The sequence below is a fragment of the Lissotriton helveticus genome, chromosome 6 (genome assembly GCF_964261635.1).
Source record: "Lissotriton helveticus chromosome 6, aLisHel1.1, whole genome shotgun sequence".
Lineage (NCBI taxonomy): Eukaryota > Metazoa > Chordata > Amphibia > Caudata > Salamandridae > Lissotriton > Lissotriton helveticus.
This window is the reverse complement of record NC_136067.1, coordinates 1767271494-1767294847: the sequence shown is the minus strand read 5'-3', so window position 1 is coordinate 1767294847 and position 23354 is coordinate 1767271494.

Below are 23354 nucleotides of genomic sequence, written 5' to 3'. Positions count from 1 at the left end.
AGAGAAACACTGTCTGCTGTTTCTAGTTGTTTTTCAAGTTTCCAGTGCAAAACTAGGGGCTGCGGTTGCATGGCTGTTTGTAATTTGAGGGGCTGTATATTGTGACATATGCCTTAATGTATGTCCCCTTTGTGAAACTTTGAGGCTGCAGACGAAGTGGAGACTATAAGGTAATCACTGTGGGGCACTGTGATGCTGCAATTTGGGCATGGACTTGGAACTGTGGATTGAGGTGTAAGGGCTAAAATGTTTTCGAAATCTCATGTTGGTGTAGGATTGCAATACTCTAGTGCTTTGGGAGCTTAGCAGAAAGGGAGAATAGAAACAATGCTAAGAGTTCAGCCAAAACTTGTGTAAATCTGTATCTCATTGAACTGACATTGATGTACCATTGGAACACTGGTTTGTATTGTAACAGTGAGACAGAAACATTTTAAAAGTATCAGTACATTGCTGAGTAATAGCTCTCCGACTTCAAACCTGTGCTGACTAGCCCTCTTAAAAAATGCAATTACATTTGTGTTACTGCCTGCTTAATGAAAAATACTATCCTCGCTGCTCAATGTAAATTATGTAATGTAATGTAATTTTATGAAAGGATCAGGAGCTCATGTTATACATAATAATTTGATTTACTCCAGGTAGCAGCAGAACACAAAATGTGAAAAACAAATTCACAAAGGTTCTCAAGGACAGTGCCAAATGTGATCTGGTGCACTCATCAGAAACCTGCTGCTTCACCAAGTCACTTCAACAAAAACAATGACTCTATTTTGCTGCTGATGACACTTAAAAGCACATTTTTAAACTCTTTAATGTTTACTAACAGTGGGATATATTTATCACACAGTGCAATGCAGCAAGTCACTTTGCTGTGCTGCATGACAGGAAAAGGGCAGGAATGAGCCGTATTTAACATAATATGGTGCATTCCTACTTTTTCCCAGCACTGGCACATAATGTGCTACATGGTGCCAACGCAAGCACTCATGCACCTTGGAGCAAGGGTGCCTGCATTGACGCAGGATTGTTTTTGTGCAGGAAGAGGCACCTTGCTGCACAAACCTAATCTCTTGAGGCATGATCTTCTTTCTATGTGTGCCTCAGAATTCATCACACGTAGAAAGAAGAAAAACAAGGAGAAATAAAGATTTTTCTTTTCGCTATGCCTTCCCTGGGAATTTGTTCCCCCACTTACGTTAAATGTGGGAATACCTCAAAATCCATGGGTTTTGCATGGGAACACACATGAACCACCCATGGAAATTCTCCCCCAGGGCAGAGTAATGCAACACAGGGCCATGCAAGGGTCCTTGCGTGGTTAGATAAATTGCATCTTAAGGGTTGCATTGCTTTTGCATGGTGCCAAAGCAACACAACCCTTTGATTACTATTGCCCACACTATCTTATATTTACGTACTCAGAGGCCTACTAGGATGGCGGACAGACCTGTGTCCGTCCGCCACCCCCGAGGTGGAGGGACCGTCCGCAGGGGCAGCGGCGGTCCCTCCGGTGCAATTAGGATGTGACCGCCACCCTGGCGGTCACATCCCGTATCTTTAACCTTGCGGCGGGTGCTGCTTGAAGCAGCACCCGGCGCAAGGTTAAAAATGCACTCTTTGCATTTACATGCACAAAGCGGCAGGCACTGCGCAGTGCCTGCCGCTTTGTGCATGCAACTGCAGGGGGGTAACATAGGTAACCCCCATGTGCACCCCCACCCCCCCTTCACTCTGGGGGCCCCAGGGGGCCCCCAGAAGCAAAGGACCACATGCTTTTCCACAGCGGAAAAACCGCCAAGGCAGCTTGGCACGAGCAGTCAGGCTTATCTCACAGGCAGTGTGTAAATCATTTGCACATAACCAACAATAATACAGCGAAAACACTACAAAAGGAACCCACACCAGTTTAGAAAAATATCCAATATTTTCATATATCCAAAACAAGACCTAAATGATAAAAATCCAACATGCAGTACTTTAATAATATGTACTTTGCAAAAATACTTTAAATACACAGTTCCTTGGAGTTGCTAGCTCCATCTGGTGCTACAGCGGTGCAGTAAACTACAGAATCCAACAGTTCCCTCTGACCGTGTCGGTCAGGGGCTTCAACAGACTCGTAAACAGCACCTTTTGTGTTGTGGCGGACATGTGGGTGTGGGCTGGCCGTGGCAACCGGCGCGGTTGTGGGGCTGTGTGCGGTGAAGGCAGCAGCTCGGTGAAGGTCGTCCAGCGGTGTTGGTGAGACCAGGGCTGCGGTGCGGAGTGAAGGCGGTGCTGGTTGCGGTGCTGACAGATCATGGTGCAGGCAACAGAGCCGGTTGCGGGAAGCTGGTGTCAGTCGGTCCGGACTGCGTTGTGTGACTTACAAGCAGTGCCCCTAAGCCATGATGCGGTCACGTAAGTCGCAGTCAGCGTGCAGCGACGGCGTCAGTGAGTCCAGGGAGGTGAAGTGATTGGGTGGAGAGTGTGGTGCCCAGAGGTCACGGTGCAAGCAGCGACTCGGTGGCAACGGCGGTCATCTTCATCAGTGAGACCAGGGTTGCAGTACGAGATGCAGCGGTGCCCTCTGCGGTGCCTGCAGGACACAGAGCCAGCAACGGAGTCGGTTGCTTTTCCATTCTCTGTTCCAGTTCTTCCTGGCAGGTTCCTTGATTCCAGTGAGTTCTCTGAAGTCTTTTATCTCTCTGAAACTTCCAACAGGAGGCAAGCTCTACTTCAAGCCCTTGGAGAAAACTCTAACAGTAGGATGATGAAAGTACAATCCAGCCCTTTCCCTGCCCAAGACAGAAGCAGCAAGCAGCAGGCCAACACAGCAGAGCACGCAGCAAAGTGTCAGTTCCTCCTGACAGCTTTTTCAGCTCTTCTTCCTGGCAGGTTCCTTAGTTCGATTATGAGGGGTGAGGCGTCCTCTGCGCCCCTGTCAGTTGCACAGCTCGAAGCGCCATCTTGGCTGTATTTTCTTGATCAATTTTCATCATCTTAATCATAGTTAACCATTTTCTCAAAGGTTCTTTCAATAATTCTATTCACTTTTCAAAACCACACGTGGATTTGTTTGCCATTTTCCAAACTTCATATGATCCAATCGTGACCATCCGGACCTCAAAAAGGAACATGACTAATGCAACTTTTCATCCAAAGCAGTGTTTTTATTAAAAACCCAATGCATTTTGGGCATCTATGTGCCCTTCTTCAGGGGTCACTGTAAATGACAATAAAGACAATAATGACAATTACAATTGTATCTGTAAATCTATTGCATGCTTTATAAAACACCATTTTGTTCCTTATTTGTATTGATTACGATCAAACTCTCACCCATTCCCCATTATGTTAGAAAAGTACCCGCCCTTCTCCTTCCAACCGTTAAATCAAAGAAAACCTACCCTGCTTTTCCCCGCAAGGACGCAACAGCTAACCACCCAGTCGGCTGCCCCGTAGATTCCAAACCACATCTCACCAAACCCCCCTCTTTTATACTTCCCCTTACGTTGCGCTTCACCCATAACCTGGTCACCTTCTAACCACCCCATACCACCGAGCTCAAACATACTATCCCACAGGAGTTCCGTTCATGTCCTTGTTTTACATTTTTACATTGTTTTATTCAATTATCAACATTTCACTCTCTTGAGTTTAAGGACCATTTCACCTGCTCCTCTACATAGTATATTAAAACTATCCCACCTACTCTCCACACATCCCGCCGTGACCACCTGTCTAACCCCCCAGCTGCCCCTCAATTTAAATGCATGACACCTCACGTCGCGTACCTGCTATAACCGTTTAAAATCCACCCAGCCGTCTTTTCCGTCAAACTGTCGGTTTCTACCCTTTCCCTCCGCATATTTAACCATGTCTGCATCTCTATACGGCTTTCTGATAGGTTGGTTGCCAGTACTCTTCCGCCAGCTCTGATTCGTACAAATCTATTAAAACGCTAGCAACTACATTCCCCAAAATGCAATATTCCTTGATTCCAGTGAGTTCTCTGAAGTCTTTTATCTCCCTGAAACTTCCAACAGGAGGCAAGCTCTACTTCAAGCCCTTGGAGAAAACTCTAACAGCAGGATGATAAAAGTACAATCCAGCCCTTTCCCTGCCCAAGACAGAAGCAGCAAGCAGCAGGCCAACACAGCAGAGCACGCAGCAAAGTGTCAGTTCCTCCTGACAGCTTTTCCAGCTCTTCTTCCTGGCAGGTTCCTTAGTTCAGCAGAAATCTAAAATACTGGGGTCTGGGCCCCAATATTTATACAGCAAACACCTTTGTTCTCTTGGTGCATAGAGGTTTATTGCTGAGTCAAAATTAGTTCTGTCCTCTCTGGTCCTGGCAGGAGGAGGAGACAGCATTGTCCAAGGCCTATCCAGGTGCAAGGGAAATCTCTGCCCACTACTCTAAATGCAGACCAGGCCCAGTCAGGTGACAGGAAATCTCCACCATCCACTCTAAACGCAGCCCAGGTCTATCTAGCCGAGCCCTGGCTCACCCAGGAAAGGCAGGACACACATCAACTACCCCAGTGGTTGTCTACAGTGAATGCACATCCCCAGCCCATGGCACTCCAAAGTCAGACAGTCAATCCACAAACCAGAAGAGGCAGACAGGATGACTAAGCAAGAATGTAAATATCATCCCTACTGAAAGATGCATCTTTGCATTCTGAGCTCAGGCATGCTAAACTTTATCTTCCTATCTTGTCCCAATGGAAAGTTATATTTATAAGATGTTATAAATAGACTCCTATTCTATCCTAAGGGACAGATAGCCTTTCAGTATTGAAAAACGAAATTCACTGTAGTTCACTATTAGGACATGTTACACACATCAGGACATGTCCTACCTTTCACATACACTGCACCCTGCCCACAGGGCTACCTAGGGCCTACCTTAGGGGTGACTCACATGTAAGAAAATGAAAGGTTAGGACCTGGCAAGTGGGTGCACTGGCCAGGTCGACATGGCAGTACCAAACTGCACACAGAGACTGCAGTGGCAGGTCTGAGAACCTTTTGCAAGGCTACTTGTGTGGATGGAACAATCAGTGCTTCAGGCCAAATAGCAGCATTTAACTTACAGGCCCTGGGCACACACAGTGCACTGTACTAGGGACTTAATAGTAAATCAAACAAGACAATCTTGGAAACACCGATCCATATTCACACTAAACAGAGGAAGCACTTGCACTTTGCCACTGATTAGCAGTGGCAAAGTGCCCAAAGCATCTAGACCAGCAAAAACTAAATCCAGCACACAGCAAAAATACAGGAGGCAGTGGCAAAAATACTGGGGAAAACCACGCCAAGGATGCCAGGTCTGACAACCCTCTATACTGGGATCAACAAAAAACCAGAAGGCTACAGACCATTCAAAACTTGCCAGACAGAATCACTCTCAACATCCCATGCCACACTCACCTCACAACACACCTGAAGGAGCTCCACTGGCTCCACATTCACAAATGAGCACAATTTGAATTCCTCACCCACATTTTCTACGCACTACATAATACTGGCCCAGCACAACTCAACAATCACATCTGCTTTCACAAACCTTCCAGATACCACTGCTCATCCAGAGTCCTACTTGCAAAATTCCCACACATACAGAAATGGGATCTGGTGTCGAGCCAGCTAAAGCATGAAACGACTTGACTTTTTGAGTAGTCCCACTAGATCTGTCTGAAAGGTGTGTGAAAGCAGACGCAGTTGTTGAGGTATGCTGGGCTGTGAAATATGTCTTAAAGCTGCGCGGGTTGAGGGTGACAAGCAATAAGAGGCAGGAGGGTCGGGAACGAAGAATGTGCAGCAGGAGGAAGGCAACAGGGTGGATTAAAGAAAACGTCGGCAGGGATATATTTTAGATAGAATGGATGATGGGAGGAGGGCAGGTTGAAAAGATCGGATGTCAAGGGGAAGATTGTCATCACAGGGAAGGATGACACCACAGAGAATGGGAGGATGGGGCGAAGAAGAGGTACTGCAGACACATGCACCTTCTACAAGTGCATGCCATAAAGTAAAAAAGAAGAGTACCTGCAGGAGCCTGCTGCCGGCAGAAGGACACTGGCCACAGAAAGCTGTACTCAAAATCAAACCATCTTTATTCGGTTTTCCATTTTTTTCAAAAGACCATAAAATTTCATAAAAAACATGTTAAAAAGATAAAAAAAAGAAATTCAAATTTTTAAATTTCAGATGTTAAAAACTGTTTTTGCCAATATTCATTTACACATAAAACATTTTGATTCGCCTTTCACAGATTTGTTCGATGCCTGACACAAAATTTAAGAAAATGAACTATAGATTTTGCCATAAGTTCATTTTCCAGAAACTGTAAGGCCAGGTAAGCTGGACGACATTGGCGCATCTTCAGAACCTTCAAAAGTGGTACTATCCACCGCCTACGTGGTGAAACATAACATTTACAGAAAAAGAGAACGTGAATAGTGGATTGTAAAGACATAAAATCACAAGGGCAAGGGGAAAGGTTAGGAGACCAGTCATTTTGGGCAGGAAAGGAAATCATACGATGAAACAAGTTGAACCTAAATCGAGTCAACAAAAAATTACCATAATAATTTAAATTAAACTGTAGGTATGGTTGGATAGTAGGGACAAGTTGTATTAATAAACATTGCTGCACAGTTGGTTTCCCTATTTCACTTAGCAAACGCATTTGGGACAAATGAGACAAACATAATGTTTTTAGAACTTTTTTTGAGAGGTCTATTACTGAGGGGGGGTCATCAAAGAATCTTGCATATCCAATGTCCGTAAGAAATGTTTTAACGTAAACCAGCCATCTAATCTTTCCCATGTTGTCAAGTTTCATGCAGTCTTGGACAATTGTTCTCGTAAGATGACATTGCTCCGTTGCCCAAATCCTTCGCCACAGCATGACTGGTTGGATTTTAATAATGTCTGAAACGTAATCCAAACTGAGTTCGAGATGACAACCATATGTTGTGGTACTTTTTGGGACTGCCAACAAGACCCTTAGGAAAGAGTTTTCAATTTTTTGAAGCTGGTCTACATTTGCCCCACCCCAGACCCCTGCTCCATAGTTCGCAATACTGAGACATTTTTCGTTATATATTTTGAGCATATCGGTCGGAGGTCTTTTACCTAACCGAAGTGCAAAAGCCTTCAGTGCGCCAACGGCCCTTAAAAAAGACAATTTGCGTGAATTGACGGCTTCCCTCCACTTAAATGCCTCATCAATTAAAATCCCTAAATAAGGATATGTCTCTGTTCTTTCAAGGGGGGAATTATCCACGTAAATGTTCTTGTTTTTTTTTCGCTTCATGCCAGCGTGCATCACATACGTTTTTTTTATGTTAACTCTGAGACTCAAGCTGGCCATGAATGAGCAATACTTGTTCAAAACCCGTTGGAACTGGACTGGGGTTCGGGCTAGAATCACCGCGTCGTCGGCGTATAATAGGGCTGGTATCTGCCGACGACCGGCTACTGGAAGATCTACTGCACCCACTAACATTGTAGCCTCTAACTCGTTAGTATACAGAGTGAATAAGAAAGGGGCCAGCACACACCCTTGTCTGACCCCCTTCTCTATTAGAAAGCTATCAGTTAACTGGCCTCCAGTCCCAAATCTCACTCTTCCCGTTGCCCCTGTATATAGTTCACGAAGGAAATCAACTATTGGTCGGTCAATTCCCATTTGCAGCATAATTGTCCATAATCTTGAGTGTTCAACGCAGTCGAACGCTGCTGTGAGGTACACGTATACCATGTGTAGAGAAGAGCATTTTGCATCTACGTACTTTCCGGCCAGTAAGGTCAGATTTAGGGCCTGGTCCACCGTACTCAGTCCTGCCCTGAACCCGTACTGCAGATCCGAAATTGCCCCATGATCGATCGTCCACTCCTGGAGTCGGTGGAGGAGAATGCGCCTTGCCATCTTCCCGAGCGAGTCCAGGAGTGAAATGGGACGGTAACAGGCGGGACTGTCTCTGTCTCCCTTCTTGAATATAGGGACCAGTATCGAGGTCGACAAGGAATCGACCAGTCCAATCTCTTTTGCCGCATTCAATACGTTGGTAAGCAGTGGGGACCACAAATCTGGGATATATTTAAAAAGGTCCATGGGAACTGAGTCCGGTCCTTGAGCTTTTCCGGGTTTTGCGGTTTTTATTGCCTTTTCCATTTCATTCAGTGTAAAATGGAGGGCTAGTGGGTATTTCACTGGTATGAGGGAATCCCGATGTTCTGACTCTGGAACTTTTTTCCCACTAAAGACCACAGAAAAATATTGCACCCATTCCCCTACGTTGATTGCGACGTCTAGAGATGGTATGTCTGCTTTTTCTGTTAGAAAAGGAGATTTCACTATCTGCCAGAAGGCAGTACTGTCCTTAAGAATACTACTTCTCTGTAGTTGGGCCCATAAATTATCTTGTAAATCCTTTTTTCTGGTTCGGATTGCGAGCGCGTAGGCCTTCCTTAATTTTATGACCTCCTCTCTATCTCTTTCTGGTTTAGCTAGAGCCTTCTTTAAGTTGGTATGAGCTTTCGTGCATTCTGTACTGAACCATCCCTTTCTAATGGTCTTATTTTGTTTACAGGACCTGGTTAACTCTTTCCTAATGTTTTCCACAATGTCACCATAGCTAGCCAAAATCTCAGTTGGAGTTGTAGAGGGGTCTAGACATCTTTCTATCTCGTTTCGGCATGATTTTACTATCTTTGTGGTTATGGCATCCTGATCTACTTTGCCCCATTTTAATGCAAACCCATTTAGCCTATCCAGTATTAGTGACTGCTGATGTAACAAACTTAACTGGACCGTATCTCCTCTATTCCGCAGTCTAGGTTCCTGGAGTGTCATGCTAATGAGAGAGTGGTCGCTGAGCGCATTATTAATTACTTCAAAGGTCTTGATATTTGAGGCTTTATTGGTAGACACTAGGACGTAATCTATCAAGCTTTTAAAACCCCTACCGTGAAAGGTTGGGGCAAAATCGGTTGCAGGTGTTTTTATTTTATTGGCGAACCCCATGTCCAGTCCAGTCATCATCGTCTGCATGTTATTGCCCTCAGATGTATGAATGAAGTGGGTTAGACAATTTCCGTCTTCAGCCATGATTCCGCAGTTGGGGGTATCGCTTTTGTTACATAAATGGAGATTGAAATCTCCTCCCCAGATTACTGTGTGGAAATCCTTTACATATTTTATTACGAGATCATGTACCATATGAAAAATTTCACTAAAAACCCTGGTTAATTCATGCAGGGTCATGTTATTATAAAAGTTAATAATGGTGTAGACCTCTTGTCTAGTTCCTCGCAGGTTAATAAGCTGATAATTCTGCTCTAACTTTAAGGGAGTTATTTCACAGCAGGGCCAGAGGTTCGAGACGTATGTATTAGCCCTCCTTTACTCCTACCTGCATTAGATCTTATGGCTGCTGAGAAGTATGTTTTATAGCCCATGAGGTGGATTGGGTCATTAAGCTAGGTTTCCTGAAGGCAAATTACATTGCTTAAATTTGCCAAATAAAGGAAACTATTTTCGGAGTACTTAGTGGCTAAACCCGCCACGTTCCAAAATAGTAGCCTTAGTTCAGAGTTAAGACTTGTGGCAATTGATATCCTGCTCTGAGTGCTGTTTTCTTCAGGGTGACTTGGCTGTAGTTCGCTGTTTGAATTTGGAACGCATCCCCGCGCCTCTATGCTATTTTGTAAAGGAAAAAGAGTACCGGTGGAGACCTCAGGGGAGAGAAGGAGCTCCTGTATTGGGTCTACCATAGATGGGTGTACAATTATCTTATTTAATCCAATTGGCCGTTTAGCTGGTGTAGGGGGACCCTCATTGGGACGAATGTTTGTGGGGTGATCTAATGTATTTATAGCTATGTCTCTGATATTTGTTGAGCTAATCGTATCATGCTTCTTTTGTAATGATGGTCAGTCAACCATCTCTAGGCAGCTGTAGCTATTAAAGGTTGGTATTCCACCCCAAAGTTCCCTGTGTGGTTGTTGTTGTACTCTCCTACCATTGGTTTTCCAATCACCCCAATCTCTGTTTTCATGCCCCCATTCTCCCTGATTCCAGCCACTTTGTCCGTTCTCTGGCTGGCTCCAGGACCAATTTGAGGACCAATTTGGGCCTTCAGGATAATGGCATATCGGGGGATTGAAAAAAGGATAGACGTTTGATGTTTATACCTCCATTCCTATCCACTGTATCCCAGGAACAAATATAGTCCACTGCCCTAGGGTTTTCAAAATTAACTATAACACAATCACCTGCGATTGTTTTTTGTTGGTGTCCTATCCATGAAGCCCTTCTTGCTGTGGTGATTCTGGTGACATAATTTTGCGGGTTTGGTCTATTGGTGTTCAACCAATGGCGAACTTTATTTAATAAAGACCAAGTTGGTTCATCTGTATCGTGACTTAGTTCAGGGACCCCAGTTAGAATAGCTACAAACGGGGTTGCCTCCGGGGGGAGGTTTATGGGTTTGGTCCATCTCTTCTTTATCCGTTCTGCCTGAGTGTTATACCTCTGTGGCTGTTCATGATGTGGAGTGTTTATTAAAAGTGGCCTAGGAGGGATGTTTGTTGAGGGAGGGTTTTTCGATAAGTCTGAAACTTTCCTAGGGGGCTTTTGGGGAGACTTAGTTTTTACATTGGCGGAGGAGTTAGTTGAATTACTAACAGTTTCTCCTACCTTAGTGGTAAGGCTGTTAGTTGCAGTCATAGCGTTATTAGAAGATTGTCCTGGCTTAGTATTAACAGTTATAGTTTTTGTTCCACCCATATTTGTCAGCCCTTGGTTTCTTGGATTTGCAGGATTTTTTGAAATAGCAACTAATACTGCTATTTGCTTCTCTATAACTTCCAGACTCCTTTGAATGGGCTGTAACTGATGTTTTATTATATCAGCTATCCGTACCATCAGATGCTGATCTGTCTCGGTTATTATATTTCCTTTATCTGAATGGGGATCTAGATTTTTCTTATAAGCACTGTTGTTATTACTTTCATTCACGCAATTGTCCACAGCAATGGGATGAGAATTAATGGTACTATTGTGTGCTGTTACTTCGTTAAGGATGTTGTTTTCCTGCCTTTGCTCATTTGATTTATTTCTTTTTCTCTGGTTCTTGGGACATGGCTTATGTTGTGACTTATTTCTGTTGGAAGTTTTAATGTCTTTAGTATTTTTTTTTTTTACTTATACTCTTCTGTTTAGGGATTTCTCCCTCCCTTAGCCCCCTTTGTTCATTCTGGGCAGGATCGTTATCCAGCAACGGTGGACTCGCAAAAATATCAGCCGTTTGTTCGAGCGCCTGGGTCAATTGTGAGTCCAGCAATGACAAAGACGCCGACAAACCAACTAGGTTTGGGATGACGTGGATGTCCGAGCATGTTTCCGGGGCAGGTGCCTTCTCCAGATGAGTTATAGGTGTTTGCGCTAATGTCAGAGGTCCCAATGACGAGCGTCTTGCTTGTTCCAGTTCATAGGTTACTCGACGATCTAGTAGCATTATGGTTTAATCAATGGTTTGGTTGGCTTTAGTAATAAATTGATCAATAGGGCCAACAGATTTAGGCATGTTTTGAAGCGTTTTACTTCTGGAGCCCCTCGGTGACATTTTGTTGTGGAGGAGGATGTTAGTCTAACAATTGTAGAAAAGCAGGGGCTGGCCAACTCCGATGTTGTGTATTTTTATATTGTGATGGCAAGCTATCTAAGCACTGCGAATACAGTGAAATAATATCAAATGCAGTGTTAAAGGGGGGGCCCAGTCCAGTCTCCTCCGGTCTGTGATGGGATAGGACGGGCCCACCCTTAGCCCGGGCTTCGCCCGGCGTCCCGCGAGACGGGGCTGACGTTGTATTTAAGCGCCTCCTGGCGCTCCCCGGTGACGCGGTTTGCCGCAAGGGCCTCTGGACAATGAAGTCCGCCCCTCGCCGGTCTCCACTCGGCAGCCCCGCTCTGGGTGTCAGAGAGCAGCCGGGCAGCGGGAGACAGGCGGGCGGGTCCGCACTGGGTCAGGGGATCGGCGAAGGGTTGGTGAACAGCTTGGCAGAGTTTTCGGCAGGAACAGGGCGTTTGAGGTACACCCCCTCGAAGGAGCCGATGTTGTATTTAAGCGCCTCCTGGCGCTCCCCGGTGACGCGGTTTGCCGCAAGGGCCTCTGGACAATGAAGTCAGCCCCTCGCCGGTCTCCACTCGGCAGCCCCGCTCTGGGTGTCAGAGAGCAGCCGGGCAGCGGGAGACAGGCGGGCGGGTCCGCACTGGGTCAGGGGATCGGCGAAGGGTTGGTGAACAGCTTGGCAGAGTTTTCGGCAGGAACAGGGCGTTTGAGGTACACCAAAGCTGTACTCAGTCCATGCTTCACTGCAGGGACGAAGACTCGAAGCCCAGGAGGAAGCCAGAAGGGAGGAGGAGGAGCTGACCAACAGGAAGCAAGGACACAAGAGTGATATGGGAGCCAACCAATGTTAAGTAAATATAAGTAATGGGTGGGCTCTAAGATAGTTTTTTGGTTTACAAGAGATTTCATAAGGTCAGTGCAAGTGCTCTGCAGGCGAAAACCTAAAAGATGAAAGAGAGAATACATCAGCACAGACAGTCAACATAACAGCAGTTCCCACCCAGAAACTGAAATGAATAACCTGATGAATAGACAAGAAATCAAGAAGCTGATCAATACACCACAACAAGATCCTAGGTCTGAAACAGTAAATCAACTGAAATTGGACTGACTAGAACTGTGCCAGAATATTATAGTTACAAAGCGGATAGACTGGAGAAAAAGAAAAAACTTTTATCTTGGAGCATGGACTGCATGCCACAAAAAAATAGAGGGCGAAGACCCACCTAAGACAAAACTACAATGGTTCCATTGGGGTTAAAGCAAGAATATCTTTACAATGCAGAATTAATCAGAGGTAGTTGCTTGGTATATAGCATAAATGTAACAACAATCCTTTAGATTCTTTCTAAAGCATACAAAGTCAGAAAAGAAGGAACACCAAGAAAATAATAATATGCAGATGGATGAAGCAGTATTGTATAGAATTAAAGTTCCCATGGATATTTACAAACATATAAAGGGTTGTCAAAGTCTGAAAAAAGGTACATTGCAGTGATAAACGATATAGTGACATTAGGGGCTCAGTGATCGTGGTGTAGTGAATATGTACAAAGTGAAACAATATATATACAATTGGTCAGAGGAAACACAATATCTCTGGCAGTTATCGTAATTGCTTAGTGATTTGGACCAAGAGATTTGTTAAGACTGAACCAAGAAAAACCTTCACAATACTGCTACATGCATCTACTAAAGAGTACTGCGTATTTTTATTTTCTTGGTGTTCCTTCTTTTCATCCTTAAATACAGTGCATCAAAAACGATGCCACTGTATGTAGCGTATCTGGACTTCATGACCGCTTTTGACTTAATATCAAGACACAGGCCGTGGAAACATCTGAATGATATGGGTTCAGATCCAGATCTACTGTCTGTGATTGAAATGCTGTACTCGGATACAACATCTCAGATCAGGTTAAACTAAAAATAACTCTTTAGTAACAAATTTGCCACCACAAGCAGAGTGAAACAAGAATGTCTACATGCACCATAGTTATTTTCACTGTATGCATGCATATGACCTTTTCAGTGAATTTCTGAAAACAAGCATAGATGACCCTGCAATTGAAGTCTTCTAAGTTCTTGCATTCCTATACGGTGATGACTTCATCTTAATAGTGAGAATCTCAAAGTGTTTTGAAGCTCAACTAGAGGCAGTGGGTATGTACTGTTAACAAAACTGGCTGAAGGTAATACAGAGAAAACCAAAATAATGATTTTCAGAAAGAGCAAAAAAATCAGCAAAACCTATGCAATTAGCAACAAAAGATTGGAAGAAGTTAACACTTTCACATATCTGGCACTGTCAATCGCCAACAACCTCAAATAGAATAAACACATCTCTGCAGGTATCGAAAAATCAGAAGGCTCCCTAAATATCATCTGTAGAATGTCATTTACCCAAGAAACTGTTTCATCACAGAACATCGATCGTTTTGTGCAGGCATAGGTTGGAATCCAAATAGCCTATGGAGCAGAACTCTGGGGTCTGGACAAAAGTACAATAAAAATAGGGAGCCATGAAATAAACTTCCCTGTTGATGCTACAAACAGGTTCTAAAATATATCATGAATAGATTGATAGTGGTCGGAGAAAATCTAGTTGACAGTTATATCCACATTAAAAAGTCAAAATGTGCTGCTTGTTTTGAGAAAGACCAAATCTGATAGAGACAAGAATTGCATTCATACAAAAATATACATATATAAAGAACAAATTCAAAAAGCATTAGACAATAAAAATGCATAAACCAATTTTTCAATGACTCACGTATTCCATAAACGATACTAATATCTTTATTACAACAGCGGTATGAAATTCAAGTCCCTCCAATGTACATATATCATATGATCATTAATCAAGCTGCATGTAGTCTACTAATAAAAAATATATAAAAAAGAGCATACCTAATAGTATCATTCGAGACACAAAGTCTAGGTGTCTCCTGGTATCAATCACCAACAACCCAAACAAGGGACCAGATGTTTTTCATAGATTAGATTCTGTCGAAAGGAAATGGTACTTCTATTACAACACTCTTCAAACTGAAATACTAAAAGTATGCCATATAGACCATTAAAGGAAACCACCTCTATCGCCTGTTTCTTAATTTAATTTGGTAAGATCCAGGAAAAGTGGTCCATGTATTTCAATTAAAACCTCCACTCAAAGATAGGGTCAATAATGGAAAACACTTAGGCCCCCATTAGGATGGCGGGCGGACTTCAGTCCGCCCGCCACCCTAGCGATGCTGGGACCGGCCGCCAGTGGTGCGGTGGTTCCGCACTGCCAATTAGGATGCAACCGCAACCCTGGCGGTCGCATCCCACATGTTCAACATTGTGGTGGGCGGTGCTGTAATCAGCACCCGCCACAATGTTGAAAATGCATGTTGTGTATTAGCATGCACAATGTGACAGGCACCGTGCGGTGCCTGCCACCTTGTGAATGCCAATGTAGGGGGGTACTTTGGGTACCCCCAAAGTGCAGCCCTCCACGCCCCCCCTCCCGGAGCCCACAACGGGACCCAACAGTAAACCCTGCATGCTTTTCCATGGCAGAGTCTCCGCCATGGAAAGCCATTCCACCACCCTCAGCATAATATGGATGGCGTTGCCTTCAGGGCACCACCACCATATTATGGGCCTTTTCCACCTGGCAGGCAACCGTGACGGTTGCCTATTGGCGGGAAAGCGGTGCACGGTCTTTCCGTCCGCCGTGGTACCCCCGCCATGCTAATGTGGCGGGGGTAAATGGCAGTCCGGCGGGGTGTTTTGGCGGGCGTATCGCCACCGCTGGTCGGGCGCAATGGCGATCCGCCCGCCATGCTAATAGGCTCCAAACTGTCAATGTCAATAACACCTCTACCTTTTATATAATTGAATATTTTTAAAAAGGGGGTAAAGCCAGCCAAAAGACGATGTATTAGTCAATATATTTCACTCAGACTCAATATCATTGGGGTTATGGATATTTACTCGCTTAAGGGTGTTTGTCATTTTCTTCAGGTTATACTGTGTATTACCCTGATGGATTATTATCCATTCAAACATGGCCGCCACACTTCCAGGTAGGAACTGATTATCCTTTAAACCATTGATACTTTGGTAGACAGTAGTCTATGTATATGGGGATCGACCCGTTTACGAGTGTTTGCCTTCCGAATTTAAAATACATTAGACATTACACTGATGGGTTACTATCCATTCAAATATGGCCACCACATTTCCTGGTAGGCTTGAGTAATTTAGTTGCCGCTGCGATGTAACTTCCTGTTGGGCATCATAAAAGCAGGAATCGAGTCATGCACTCTGTTTCACATATCCGGTAATAGAGCACGCTGTTTGAAGACCACGGAATATTAAAAGGTAAGCAGATAGGGAAGCATCTTAAATAGAACTCAATTTTGGAACATTGATCCGTATATAATAAGTGCCCGCATCCTTACTTAATTGTGGCCCATATTTTTTGTAAACTAGTCTCAGAAGCTCCTTGAATGTTGGCATGGGGATGTGTTGCCAAATGAGCTGAATAACTACCAGCTTGGTACATGATTCCACCATAGGATTTGTACCCCCACAATAATTACAATAATAATAATAAAAAAGCTCCTGCGGTTTTCATATAAGCGTGACCGAGATACTCGTATTTTGTATGAATATTTCAACGTTATTAACCTATTACGGAAGAGAATGACAAGTTTGCAGGTTTATTAATATAGCGACGCTAATAATCTGTGGGCGCTTCGAGACTACATAATTAAATTTTAGTAAGAGCCTTAGAGAATTAAATATTAGACGATAAGAAACATTCTTAACTATATATTTTCCATATTACTTTGTAGTTTAAAAAAAATAAATTGCAATATCCACAATTGGCTAACACAGCATCGTAAACTGCAGATTGAATAAGCAGGACATAAACAGGCATCACCGTTTGGGTTGCCAGGTAAGAAGCTGGGTTAAAATATGGGGAACTCTGTATCCTTATGATGCACGATCTCTGCCACCCTCTGCCCATTAATGTTTTCTGTGCAAGACTTTAATCGAAGTTTCAATAGGCAAGACGATGATACAATGAGATTTTTTAATTATATCATGCTCCATGTGGGCAAAGAATGATAATTCATAAATCATAAATAATATAGATGCAAGCAGATTGAGACTTGTTCCGGCATTAATCATTTAAGGATTAATTAGCTATTGCCTTATTATAAAGGTATGCCGCCTGAGTAAAATATATTGACCAATACATCGTCTTTTGGCTGGCTTTACCCCCTTTTTAAAATGTTTAAATTATATAAACCGTAGGGCTGTTATTGACATTGACAGTTTGTGTTTTCCATTATAGACCCTATCTTAGAGTGGAGGTTTTAATTGAAATATATATTATAAATTAAGAAACAGGTGATAGAGGTGGGTTCCTTTATGGCATACTTTTAGTATTTCAGTTTGAAGAGTGTTGTAATGGAAGTACTATTTCCTTCTCACAGAATCTAATCTATGAAAAACATTTGGTCCCTTGTTTGGGTTGTTGGCGATTGATAGCAGGAGACACCTAGACTTTGTGTCTCCAATTATACTATTAGGTATCTTCTTTGTTATGTATTTTTTATTAGTAGACTACAGGCAGCTTGATTAATGATCATGTGATATAAGTACATTGTAGGGACATTAATTTGATACCACTGTTGTAATAAAGATATTAGTATCGTTTAAGGAATACGTGCTGCAAAATCTACGTTACAAATTCCGACTATGTATTTAGGTTCTTATTTTAATGTTTTTATTTATTTAGATGAAATTGGAAAAATCTGTTTGTCCTGAAGAAGGGGAAGTGTCACCGAAATGCAGCATCAACATTTTTCTCCGAGCCATTGAAAAATTGGTTTATGAAATTTTATTGTCTATTGCTTTTTGAATTTGTTCTTTATATATGTATACTAGCAGCCTGTCCCGACGTTGTCCGGGTATGAAATATAATGTGTGTAATGTGTGTATTCAGATACGGTCATTCATGTGTTCCCCCGCTTGAGGCCCAGCTGCAGCCCTGGTTGATGTTAGCAGGCGCGTGTCTCCCCGCTTGAGGCCCAGCTGCAGCCCTGATTCATGTTAGCAGGCGCATGTAATTAGTGTGGAGATCCGCCACCTGAGCCCGGCTACAGCCCTGGCTGATGTTAGCAGGCACGTGTAATTTGGTTTAATGTGATAGTTCAGTAACAGCGCGCATGAGAGGCTGCAGTAATTGTCCCCGCAGACACGCTCAGTCGCGTGTGCCCCCACCTGAGGGTCAGCGGCGACCGTCTAACAATTGGAATTGTGTGAGTCTTGAATGATTGTTCCCCGCTGTTCTTATTTTTTTATGACCCACACCGACGCTCTTCGGCCCCGAGTGCTTTGTAGACGCACCCAGGCCAAGCCACACACTGCCCTTTCAGACGCACCCAGGCACACACTGCATTCGGCACCCCCAGTATGTGTGAGACAACGGGCAGTCCCCCAAGGGAGTCTTGCGAATGGTTACTTACCACGCTTTGAGGTGAACGCCTTTGTGACGCCCCCAGCACACGGCCACAGCAGACGATCTGATTAATGTACGACCCAGATGACATAAAGTGCGGAACGTAGCACACGCCCCCAGTGTTTGTCCCCGGCGTGCCCCTTGATGCGGCGCAATTGCGTAATTGGCGCTTCACATGGCATGAAGGGTGGACACACGCCCACAGCGCGGACACACGCCCACAGCGTTTGTCATGGCCCCAGCGTGTCACGCGCCTAGTGTGCCCCTTGATGCGGCACAATTATGACCCACATGGCATGAAGGGCGGAATGTACCACACGCCCCCAGTGTTTGTCACGCCCCAGGACACGCCCACAGCAGAATGCAGACACGCCCACAAGGTACTACTTTGCTGGCACGGTTCTTTTACCTTTTAAATGTATATGGTGGCCGTCTGCATAGCCTATGTCCTTCTGCTGCAACTGCCCTTTCCAACGCTGTATTGGGTGTTGTGATTGGTGCTGTGGTTACTGAGATTACCCGCCTCAAAGGTTTGGGCTCTCTCTTTATAATATTAGTATGGACTTATGTATTAATGCAATTCTTGTCTCTGTCAGAATATCATATACATGTAAATACAAGATAAAGAAGATTTTTAATAAAATAATGTTTTTACATGGAGGTGACAGAACACTACCATCAACTGAACGCCAATTTGACAAATGTGAATACAGTCGGAGTGTCGAGGAGGTCAATGCAGGAGGGCAAGAGGCACTGGCATGATGTGAAAAGCCAAACCGAGCACAAACCCGCTGCCAACAGGAAGGCAGCAACGGTGACAGGAGGTGGGAGTCTTGCGCCACAGGAGGAGCTGGAGAAAATGGAGTCCACAGTCATCAGTGTGGAGACGGTGTAAGGAGGTGGGAGTACGGACACAGCTCGAGAGGACCAGACACAATATCAACAGAGTGAGTAACGACCAGGGACTGGGGGGGACAGGGGAGATGGGCAAAATGGCACACATGCACAACGATGTGTAGCACACTGCACACCCACAGTGACCCAGGATCATGTCCCTGATCCCCGTGGCACACGGCAGCACACACACATAGTAATCACAGCAAATCCAACGACAATGTGGTACAAAGCGCAACACCGACACTGCAGAACAGAGGACACAACTGGGTCCGCTCATGTGCAGAAACAGGCCAATCACATCTAACATAGCAGGAAACTGTGAAATGGAAATGTACGTGTACACATTCGTCATGTAGTCCAAATGTCCACTGTCCCGCAGCAATATTCAGCACCTCCCAAACAGTCACAATGTACATTGTCATAAACTGCATGTAAACAAGAACAATGCGCCAACATACATTTGAACACAATGTCAAATGCATCTCCCCTTCACAGTGCAGAGGGACCAACAACACCTCCAGCAGAGCAGACCAGACAACTCATCAGTGATGCTGGACAGGACGACCACACCTTCGACACCGATGCCCTACAACAGCTCAGGGACATCTTAGGCAACCCACCCCAGGAGCAGGGCAGCCAAGCTATGTAGAGGAGACCCCAGCCCCTGCACAGACCACACAGTAGGAAGCACCTACCACCATGGCTGCCTCCCAACACTTCACTGAGACACACATCGCATTCCAATACCAGGTGTTAGAATGCCAAAAGGATGTGGACGAACAGGTGCGGGTGGGGTCAAAGTTCATGGAAGCCAGACTAGATTACATACATGGGTGTCTAAGTCCCATCAGGGACCACCTACACCCCACAAAGGAGACCCACACTGCAACAGAGACACATGCATTTGCACATTTCCTGTAATGAACCACGCCCAGAGCCCCGGAATTATCATTCATGCACCCACACTGGACTTCCGTACAATGGCCCAGTCCACTCTTCTTACATATTGAGTGGGTGACGACAAAGCTACATGTCCAAGGTCTTACCCGCTGCCAGCGGTGACATGGTTACGTCCGCTGTACACAGCACAATGTAATGCTGTAGGGCCCGGGGCCCTCATGCATACATTATGAACACAGGGACACACGCAGATTGTTTGTGGAACTGGCTACGGGCACGTGCACACTGCCCCTTTGTTGGCAGGGTCACATGTACAGTGACGCCTGTGCTGGATGTGTGTGGGGTGAGTGTAGGCCAGCCCGCAAGGAATGGTTTGTGCTGGCAACAACTTGAACAGTGAGCACTATTAAAACGGACACAGAAAACACCAGCATTACAGAGACAACTGCGGAGCATCATGGTGGTAGCTGGAGCAAGTACAGAGGTCTCCCAATAAGCAAACAGAAGTGTCCGTGAGTTGCAGTGCACTAAGGTTGGGGCACTAGAGCTGAGTGCGCTCATGTGAAGAAAATGTCTAGGATTGTGTCCCTTAGGTATATTCCTAATGCAGCTGCAGTGGGGTCTGTTACACCTGCATCATCTTCCTCATCATCGTCCCAGGTCTCCCACACTGCCTGAGGTGACATTGCTGCGTTAGCTCTCCACAGCACACAACACAATCTGAAATGGACCATGAGTTGTGGTGCACTGAGTTAGTGGCACCTGGAGTGCTCAGCAGGGTATCAAGCAGATGATGGCATCCACGACAGGTGTGAGCAACTCCGTTAGTCTGCCAGTACGACTGTTTCTACTCTGGCAGTTGACGTTTGAAGGTGGTCGTGACGGTGGTGGCATGTGCCTCCTGCGGTGATGCGATGTCCGGGCCGGTTTGATGTGTGAGCCCTGGTGGACCGCAGTTGAGGAGGGAGGCAGCAGACAGTGCAGGGCCACATACACATGGCAATGATGACCCAAGGCATTGTCTCAGAGGCCATCCAATATCTCAGCAGACAGGGTCCCTGACTTGAGCTACATAGAGTTAGTGGCCCAGGCACACGCCACTGGACGGTGACTTGCGGTGCACTGAGGAAGGGCCACGCGGACTGAGCGGGTCTGCGTCAATGTCGAAGGTGAATGTGGCAGAGGGTTGTGGGGGACAGTGGAAGGTGTCTTCCAGGGTATGATGCAGAGGGCAGAAGCTATCCGGAAGCGGAAATTGAGGAGTGGAATGCTACTGCCTCGTTCTTACCATCAAGTCGGTATCAGCTACATGAGGGTGAAGACAACCCCCAGTCCATAGACTCAGATGCCACAAAGTTCAACCAGAGAGTGTCCTTGAATGTCTGGAAACAGACTTAGTGGTACTGAGGCTGAGAGAGGATGCAGTCTGCAATGAGGCCGATACAATGATATGAGCTCTGCCATTGCTAAATCAAGACTCAGTCCCAAATGTGTGACCTACTCGACCGCAGTGTAGGCCGGAGGCAGCGGTCAGCAGGGGCCCACAGCCATGTGTTGTTGGCTCACGATGCAAAGAGTTAGTGACACCAGGGCAGTTGTTGGTAGTGTTCAATCACCTCCGTAACGATGATCCTTTTTTCCTCCTGACTGACATACGTCTTCCTCTTAACCTCTCCTTGCGTGCAAGGATATGAACTCTGCCATTGCTAAATCAAGACTCAGTTCCAAATGTGTGATCTACTTGGGCGCAGTGTGGCGCGAGGGCAGTAGCCCGCATGGGCCCACACACATGTGTGGTTGGAATGCTATACACAGACTTGGTGGTATCACATCAAAGGAAGTATAGTGATATAGAATCTGCCATAAACAATGTACTCTGCCATAGTGTAATCAAGACTCAGATCCAAATGTGTGACCTACTAGTCCGCTGTGTATGCCGGTGGAGTACGTCAATGAGAAAGGAGTACTGCGGGCCTGTGTCGCGGAGGCCGTGATGGTCTGAGGAGGCTGCCAGGGTCACTGACCACCGGCACATGGTGGGCCCTCTTTGACACACGCCAGTGTTGGCAGGTGAGCAGTGAGGCCTGGGTGCATAGGGGCGGGCAAGACAGGTTCGGGAACCAGAGGCCCGGGGTGCAGCAGGTGCACAGGATTGTAGGCAACACCGCTCACGGCGATGGCATCGGCCTCATGGCGGGGTGAGAGGTGCTGCCCTGGCAGAGACGTTGGGCATTCCCGAAGAGAACCACGCCCAGAGTTAAGTGCTTTTTATTCACACTCCTACACTGGCCTGGCCAGCCCACTCTGCTCACGCTTACGGCGGGGACGTAACAAGCTATATTTCTGTGATCTTCCCCACTTGCTGAGGTGACATGGTTGCGTCCACTGTTCACTACAGTACATACACCAGGGGTGTATGTCAAAATGGATATGTGTGTGGTCTGCTTACTGCAGTCTTTCCATCACATCCACGCCACACTTGGCATTGTGTACATTCTCATTCATGGGTCACTTGCCTCCTTCACACATGCCTGGTCCCCACCTCTCCCCACAATCTGGGATCGTGTGGCTGAGGTGCCGTGCCATTGATGGCTTATGTACATGGCTGGCCCAGGTTCCCACAGTAAATTGTGCTGTCGTGTCTGGTGGGTGGGCATGTTGTTTGGCATGTTGTATGTGAGTTTGTATTGTGTGCATTCCCATTGTTGTGAGTTACATGAATGTGGAGTGTGGTGTGTTCATTTGGTACTTGCCAACCAGCAGTGCATTTCCATGGGTGCCATCCTGGTAGCGCTGGTTGATGATGGACTGTCGGTAGATGTAGGTATCATGCACACTTCCTGGGTAGTTGGCGACGACGTTGGTAGAGATTCCCCAGTGGTCAACTTTTGCCTGCACATTGATAGAATGTGTGTATTTTCTGTGGCGATTATTGTGTGCAGTGTTGCCAGGGGGCACAAGTATGACATGTGTGCAGTCAATTGCCCCCTAACACGTTAGGGAAGCCAGCTATGGCGTAGACGCCTTGCTTGGTTTCTGGCTGTTCATGTGCAGTGTGGGGGAAGTATAGGTAGTGGGGTACCAAGCTGATGATGTCATGCAAGACCGTTGTGAGGAACTTGGATATGGCTGGCTGTGAGACTCCTCCTACTCTGGCAGTTGTTGGTTGGAAGGTACCAGAGGCCAACAAGTGCAGCACTGCCGGCAGCTTTGTCTGAGGTGGCATGTGGTTGTCCACTGTGTTGGTACCATCAGTCTGTGGGCATGATGTTCAAGATGCGGAGGATGGTTGTCCTTTTGAGCCTGTAGTGAGCAATGCCATTCTCTGGTGTTGTTTCGGTGAGGTTGGTGCGTTTTCTGTAGGTCGCTGTCTTTGTCTGTGCTGCCTCTGTGGTGGACTG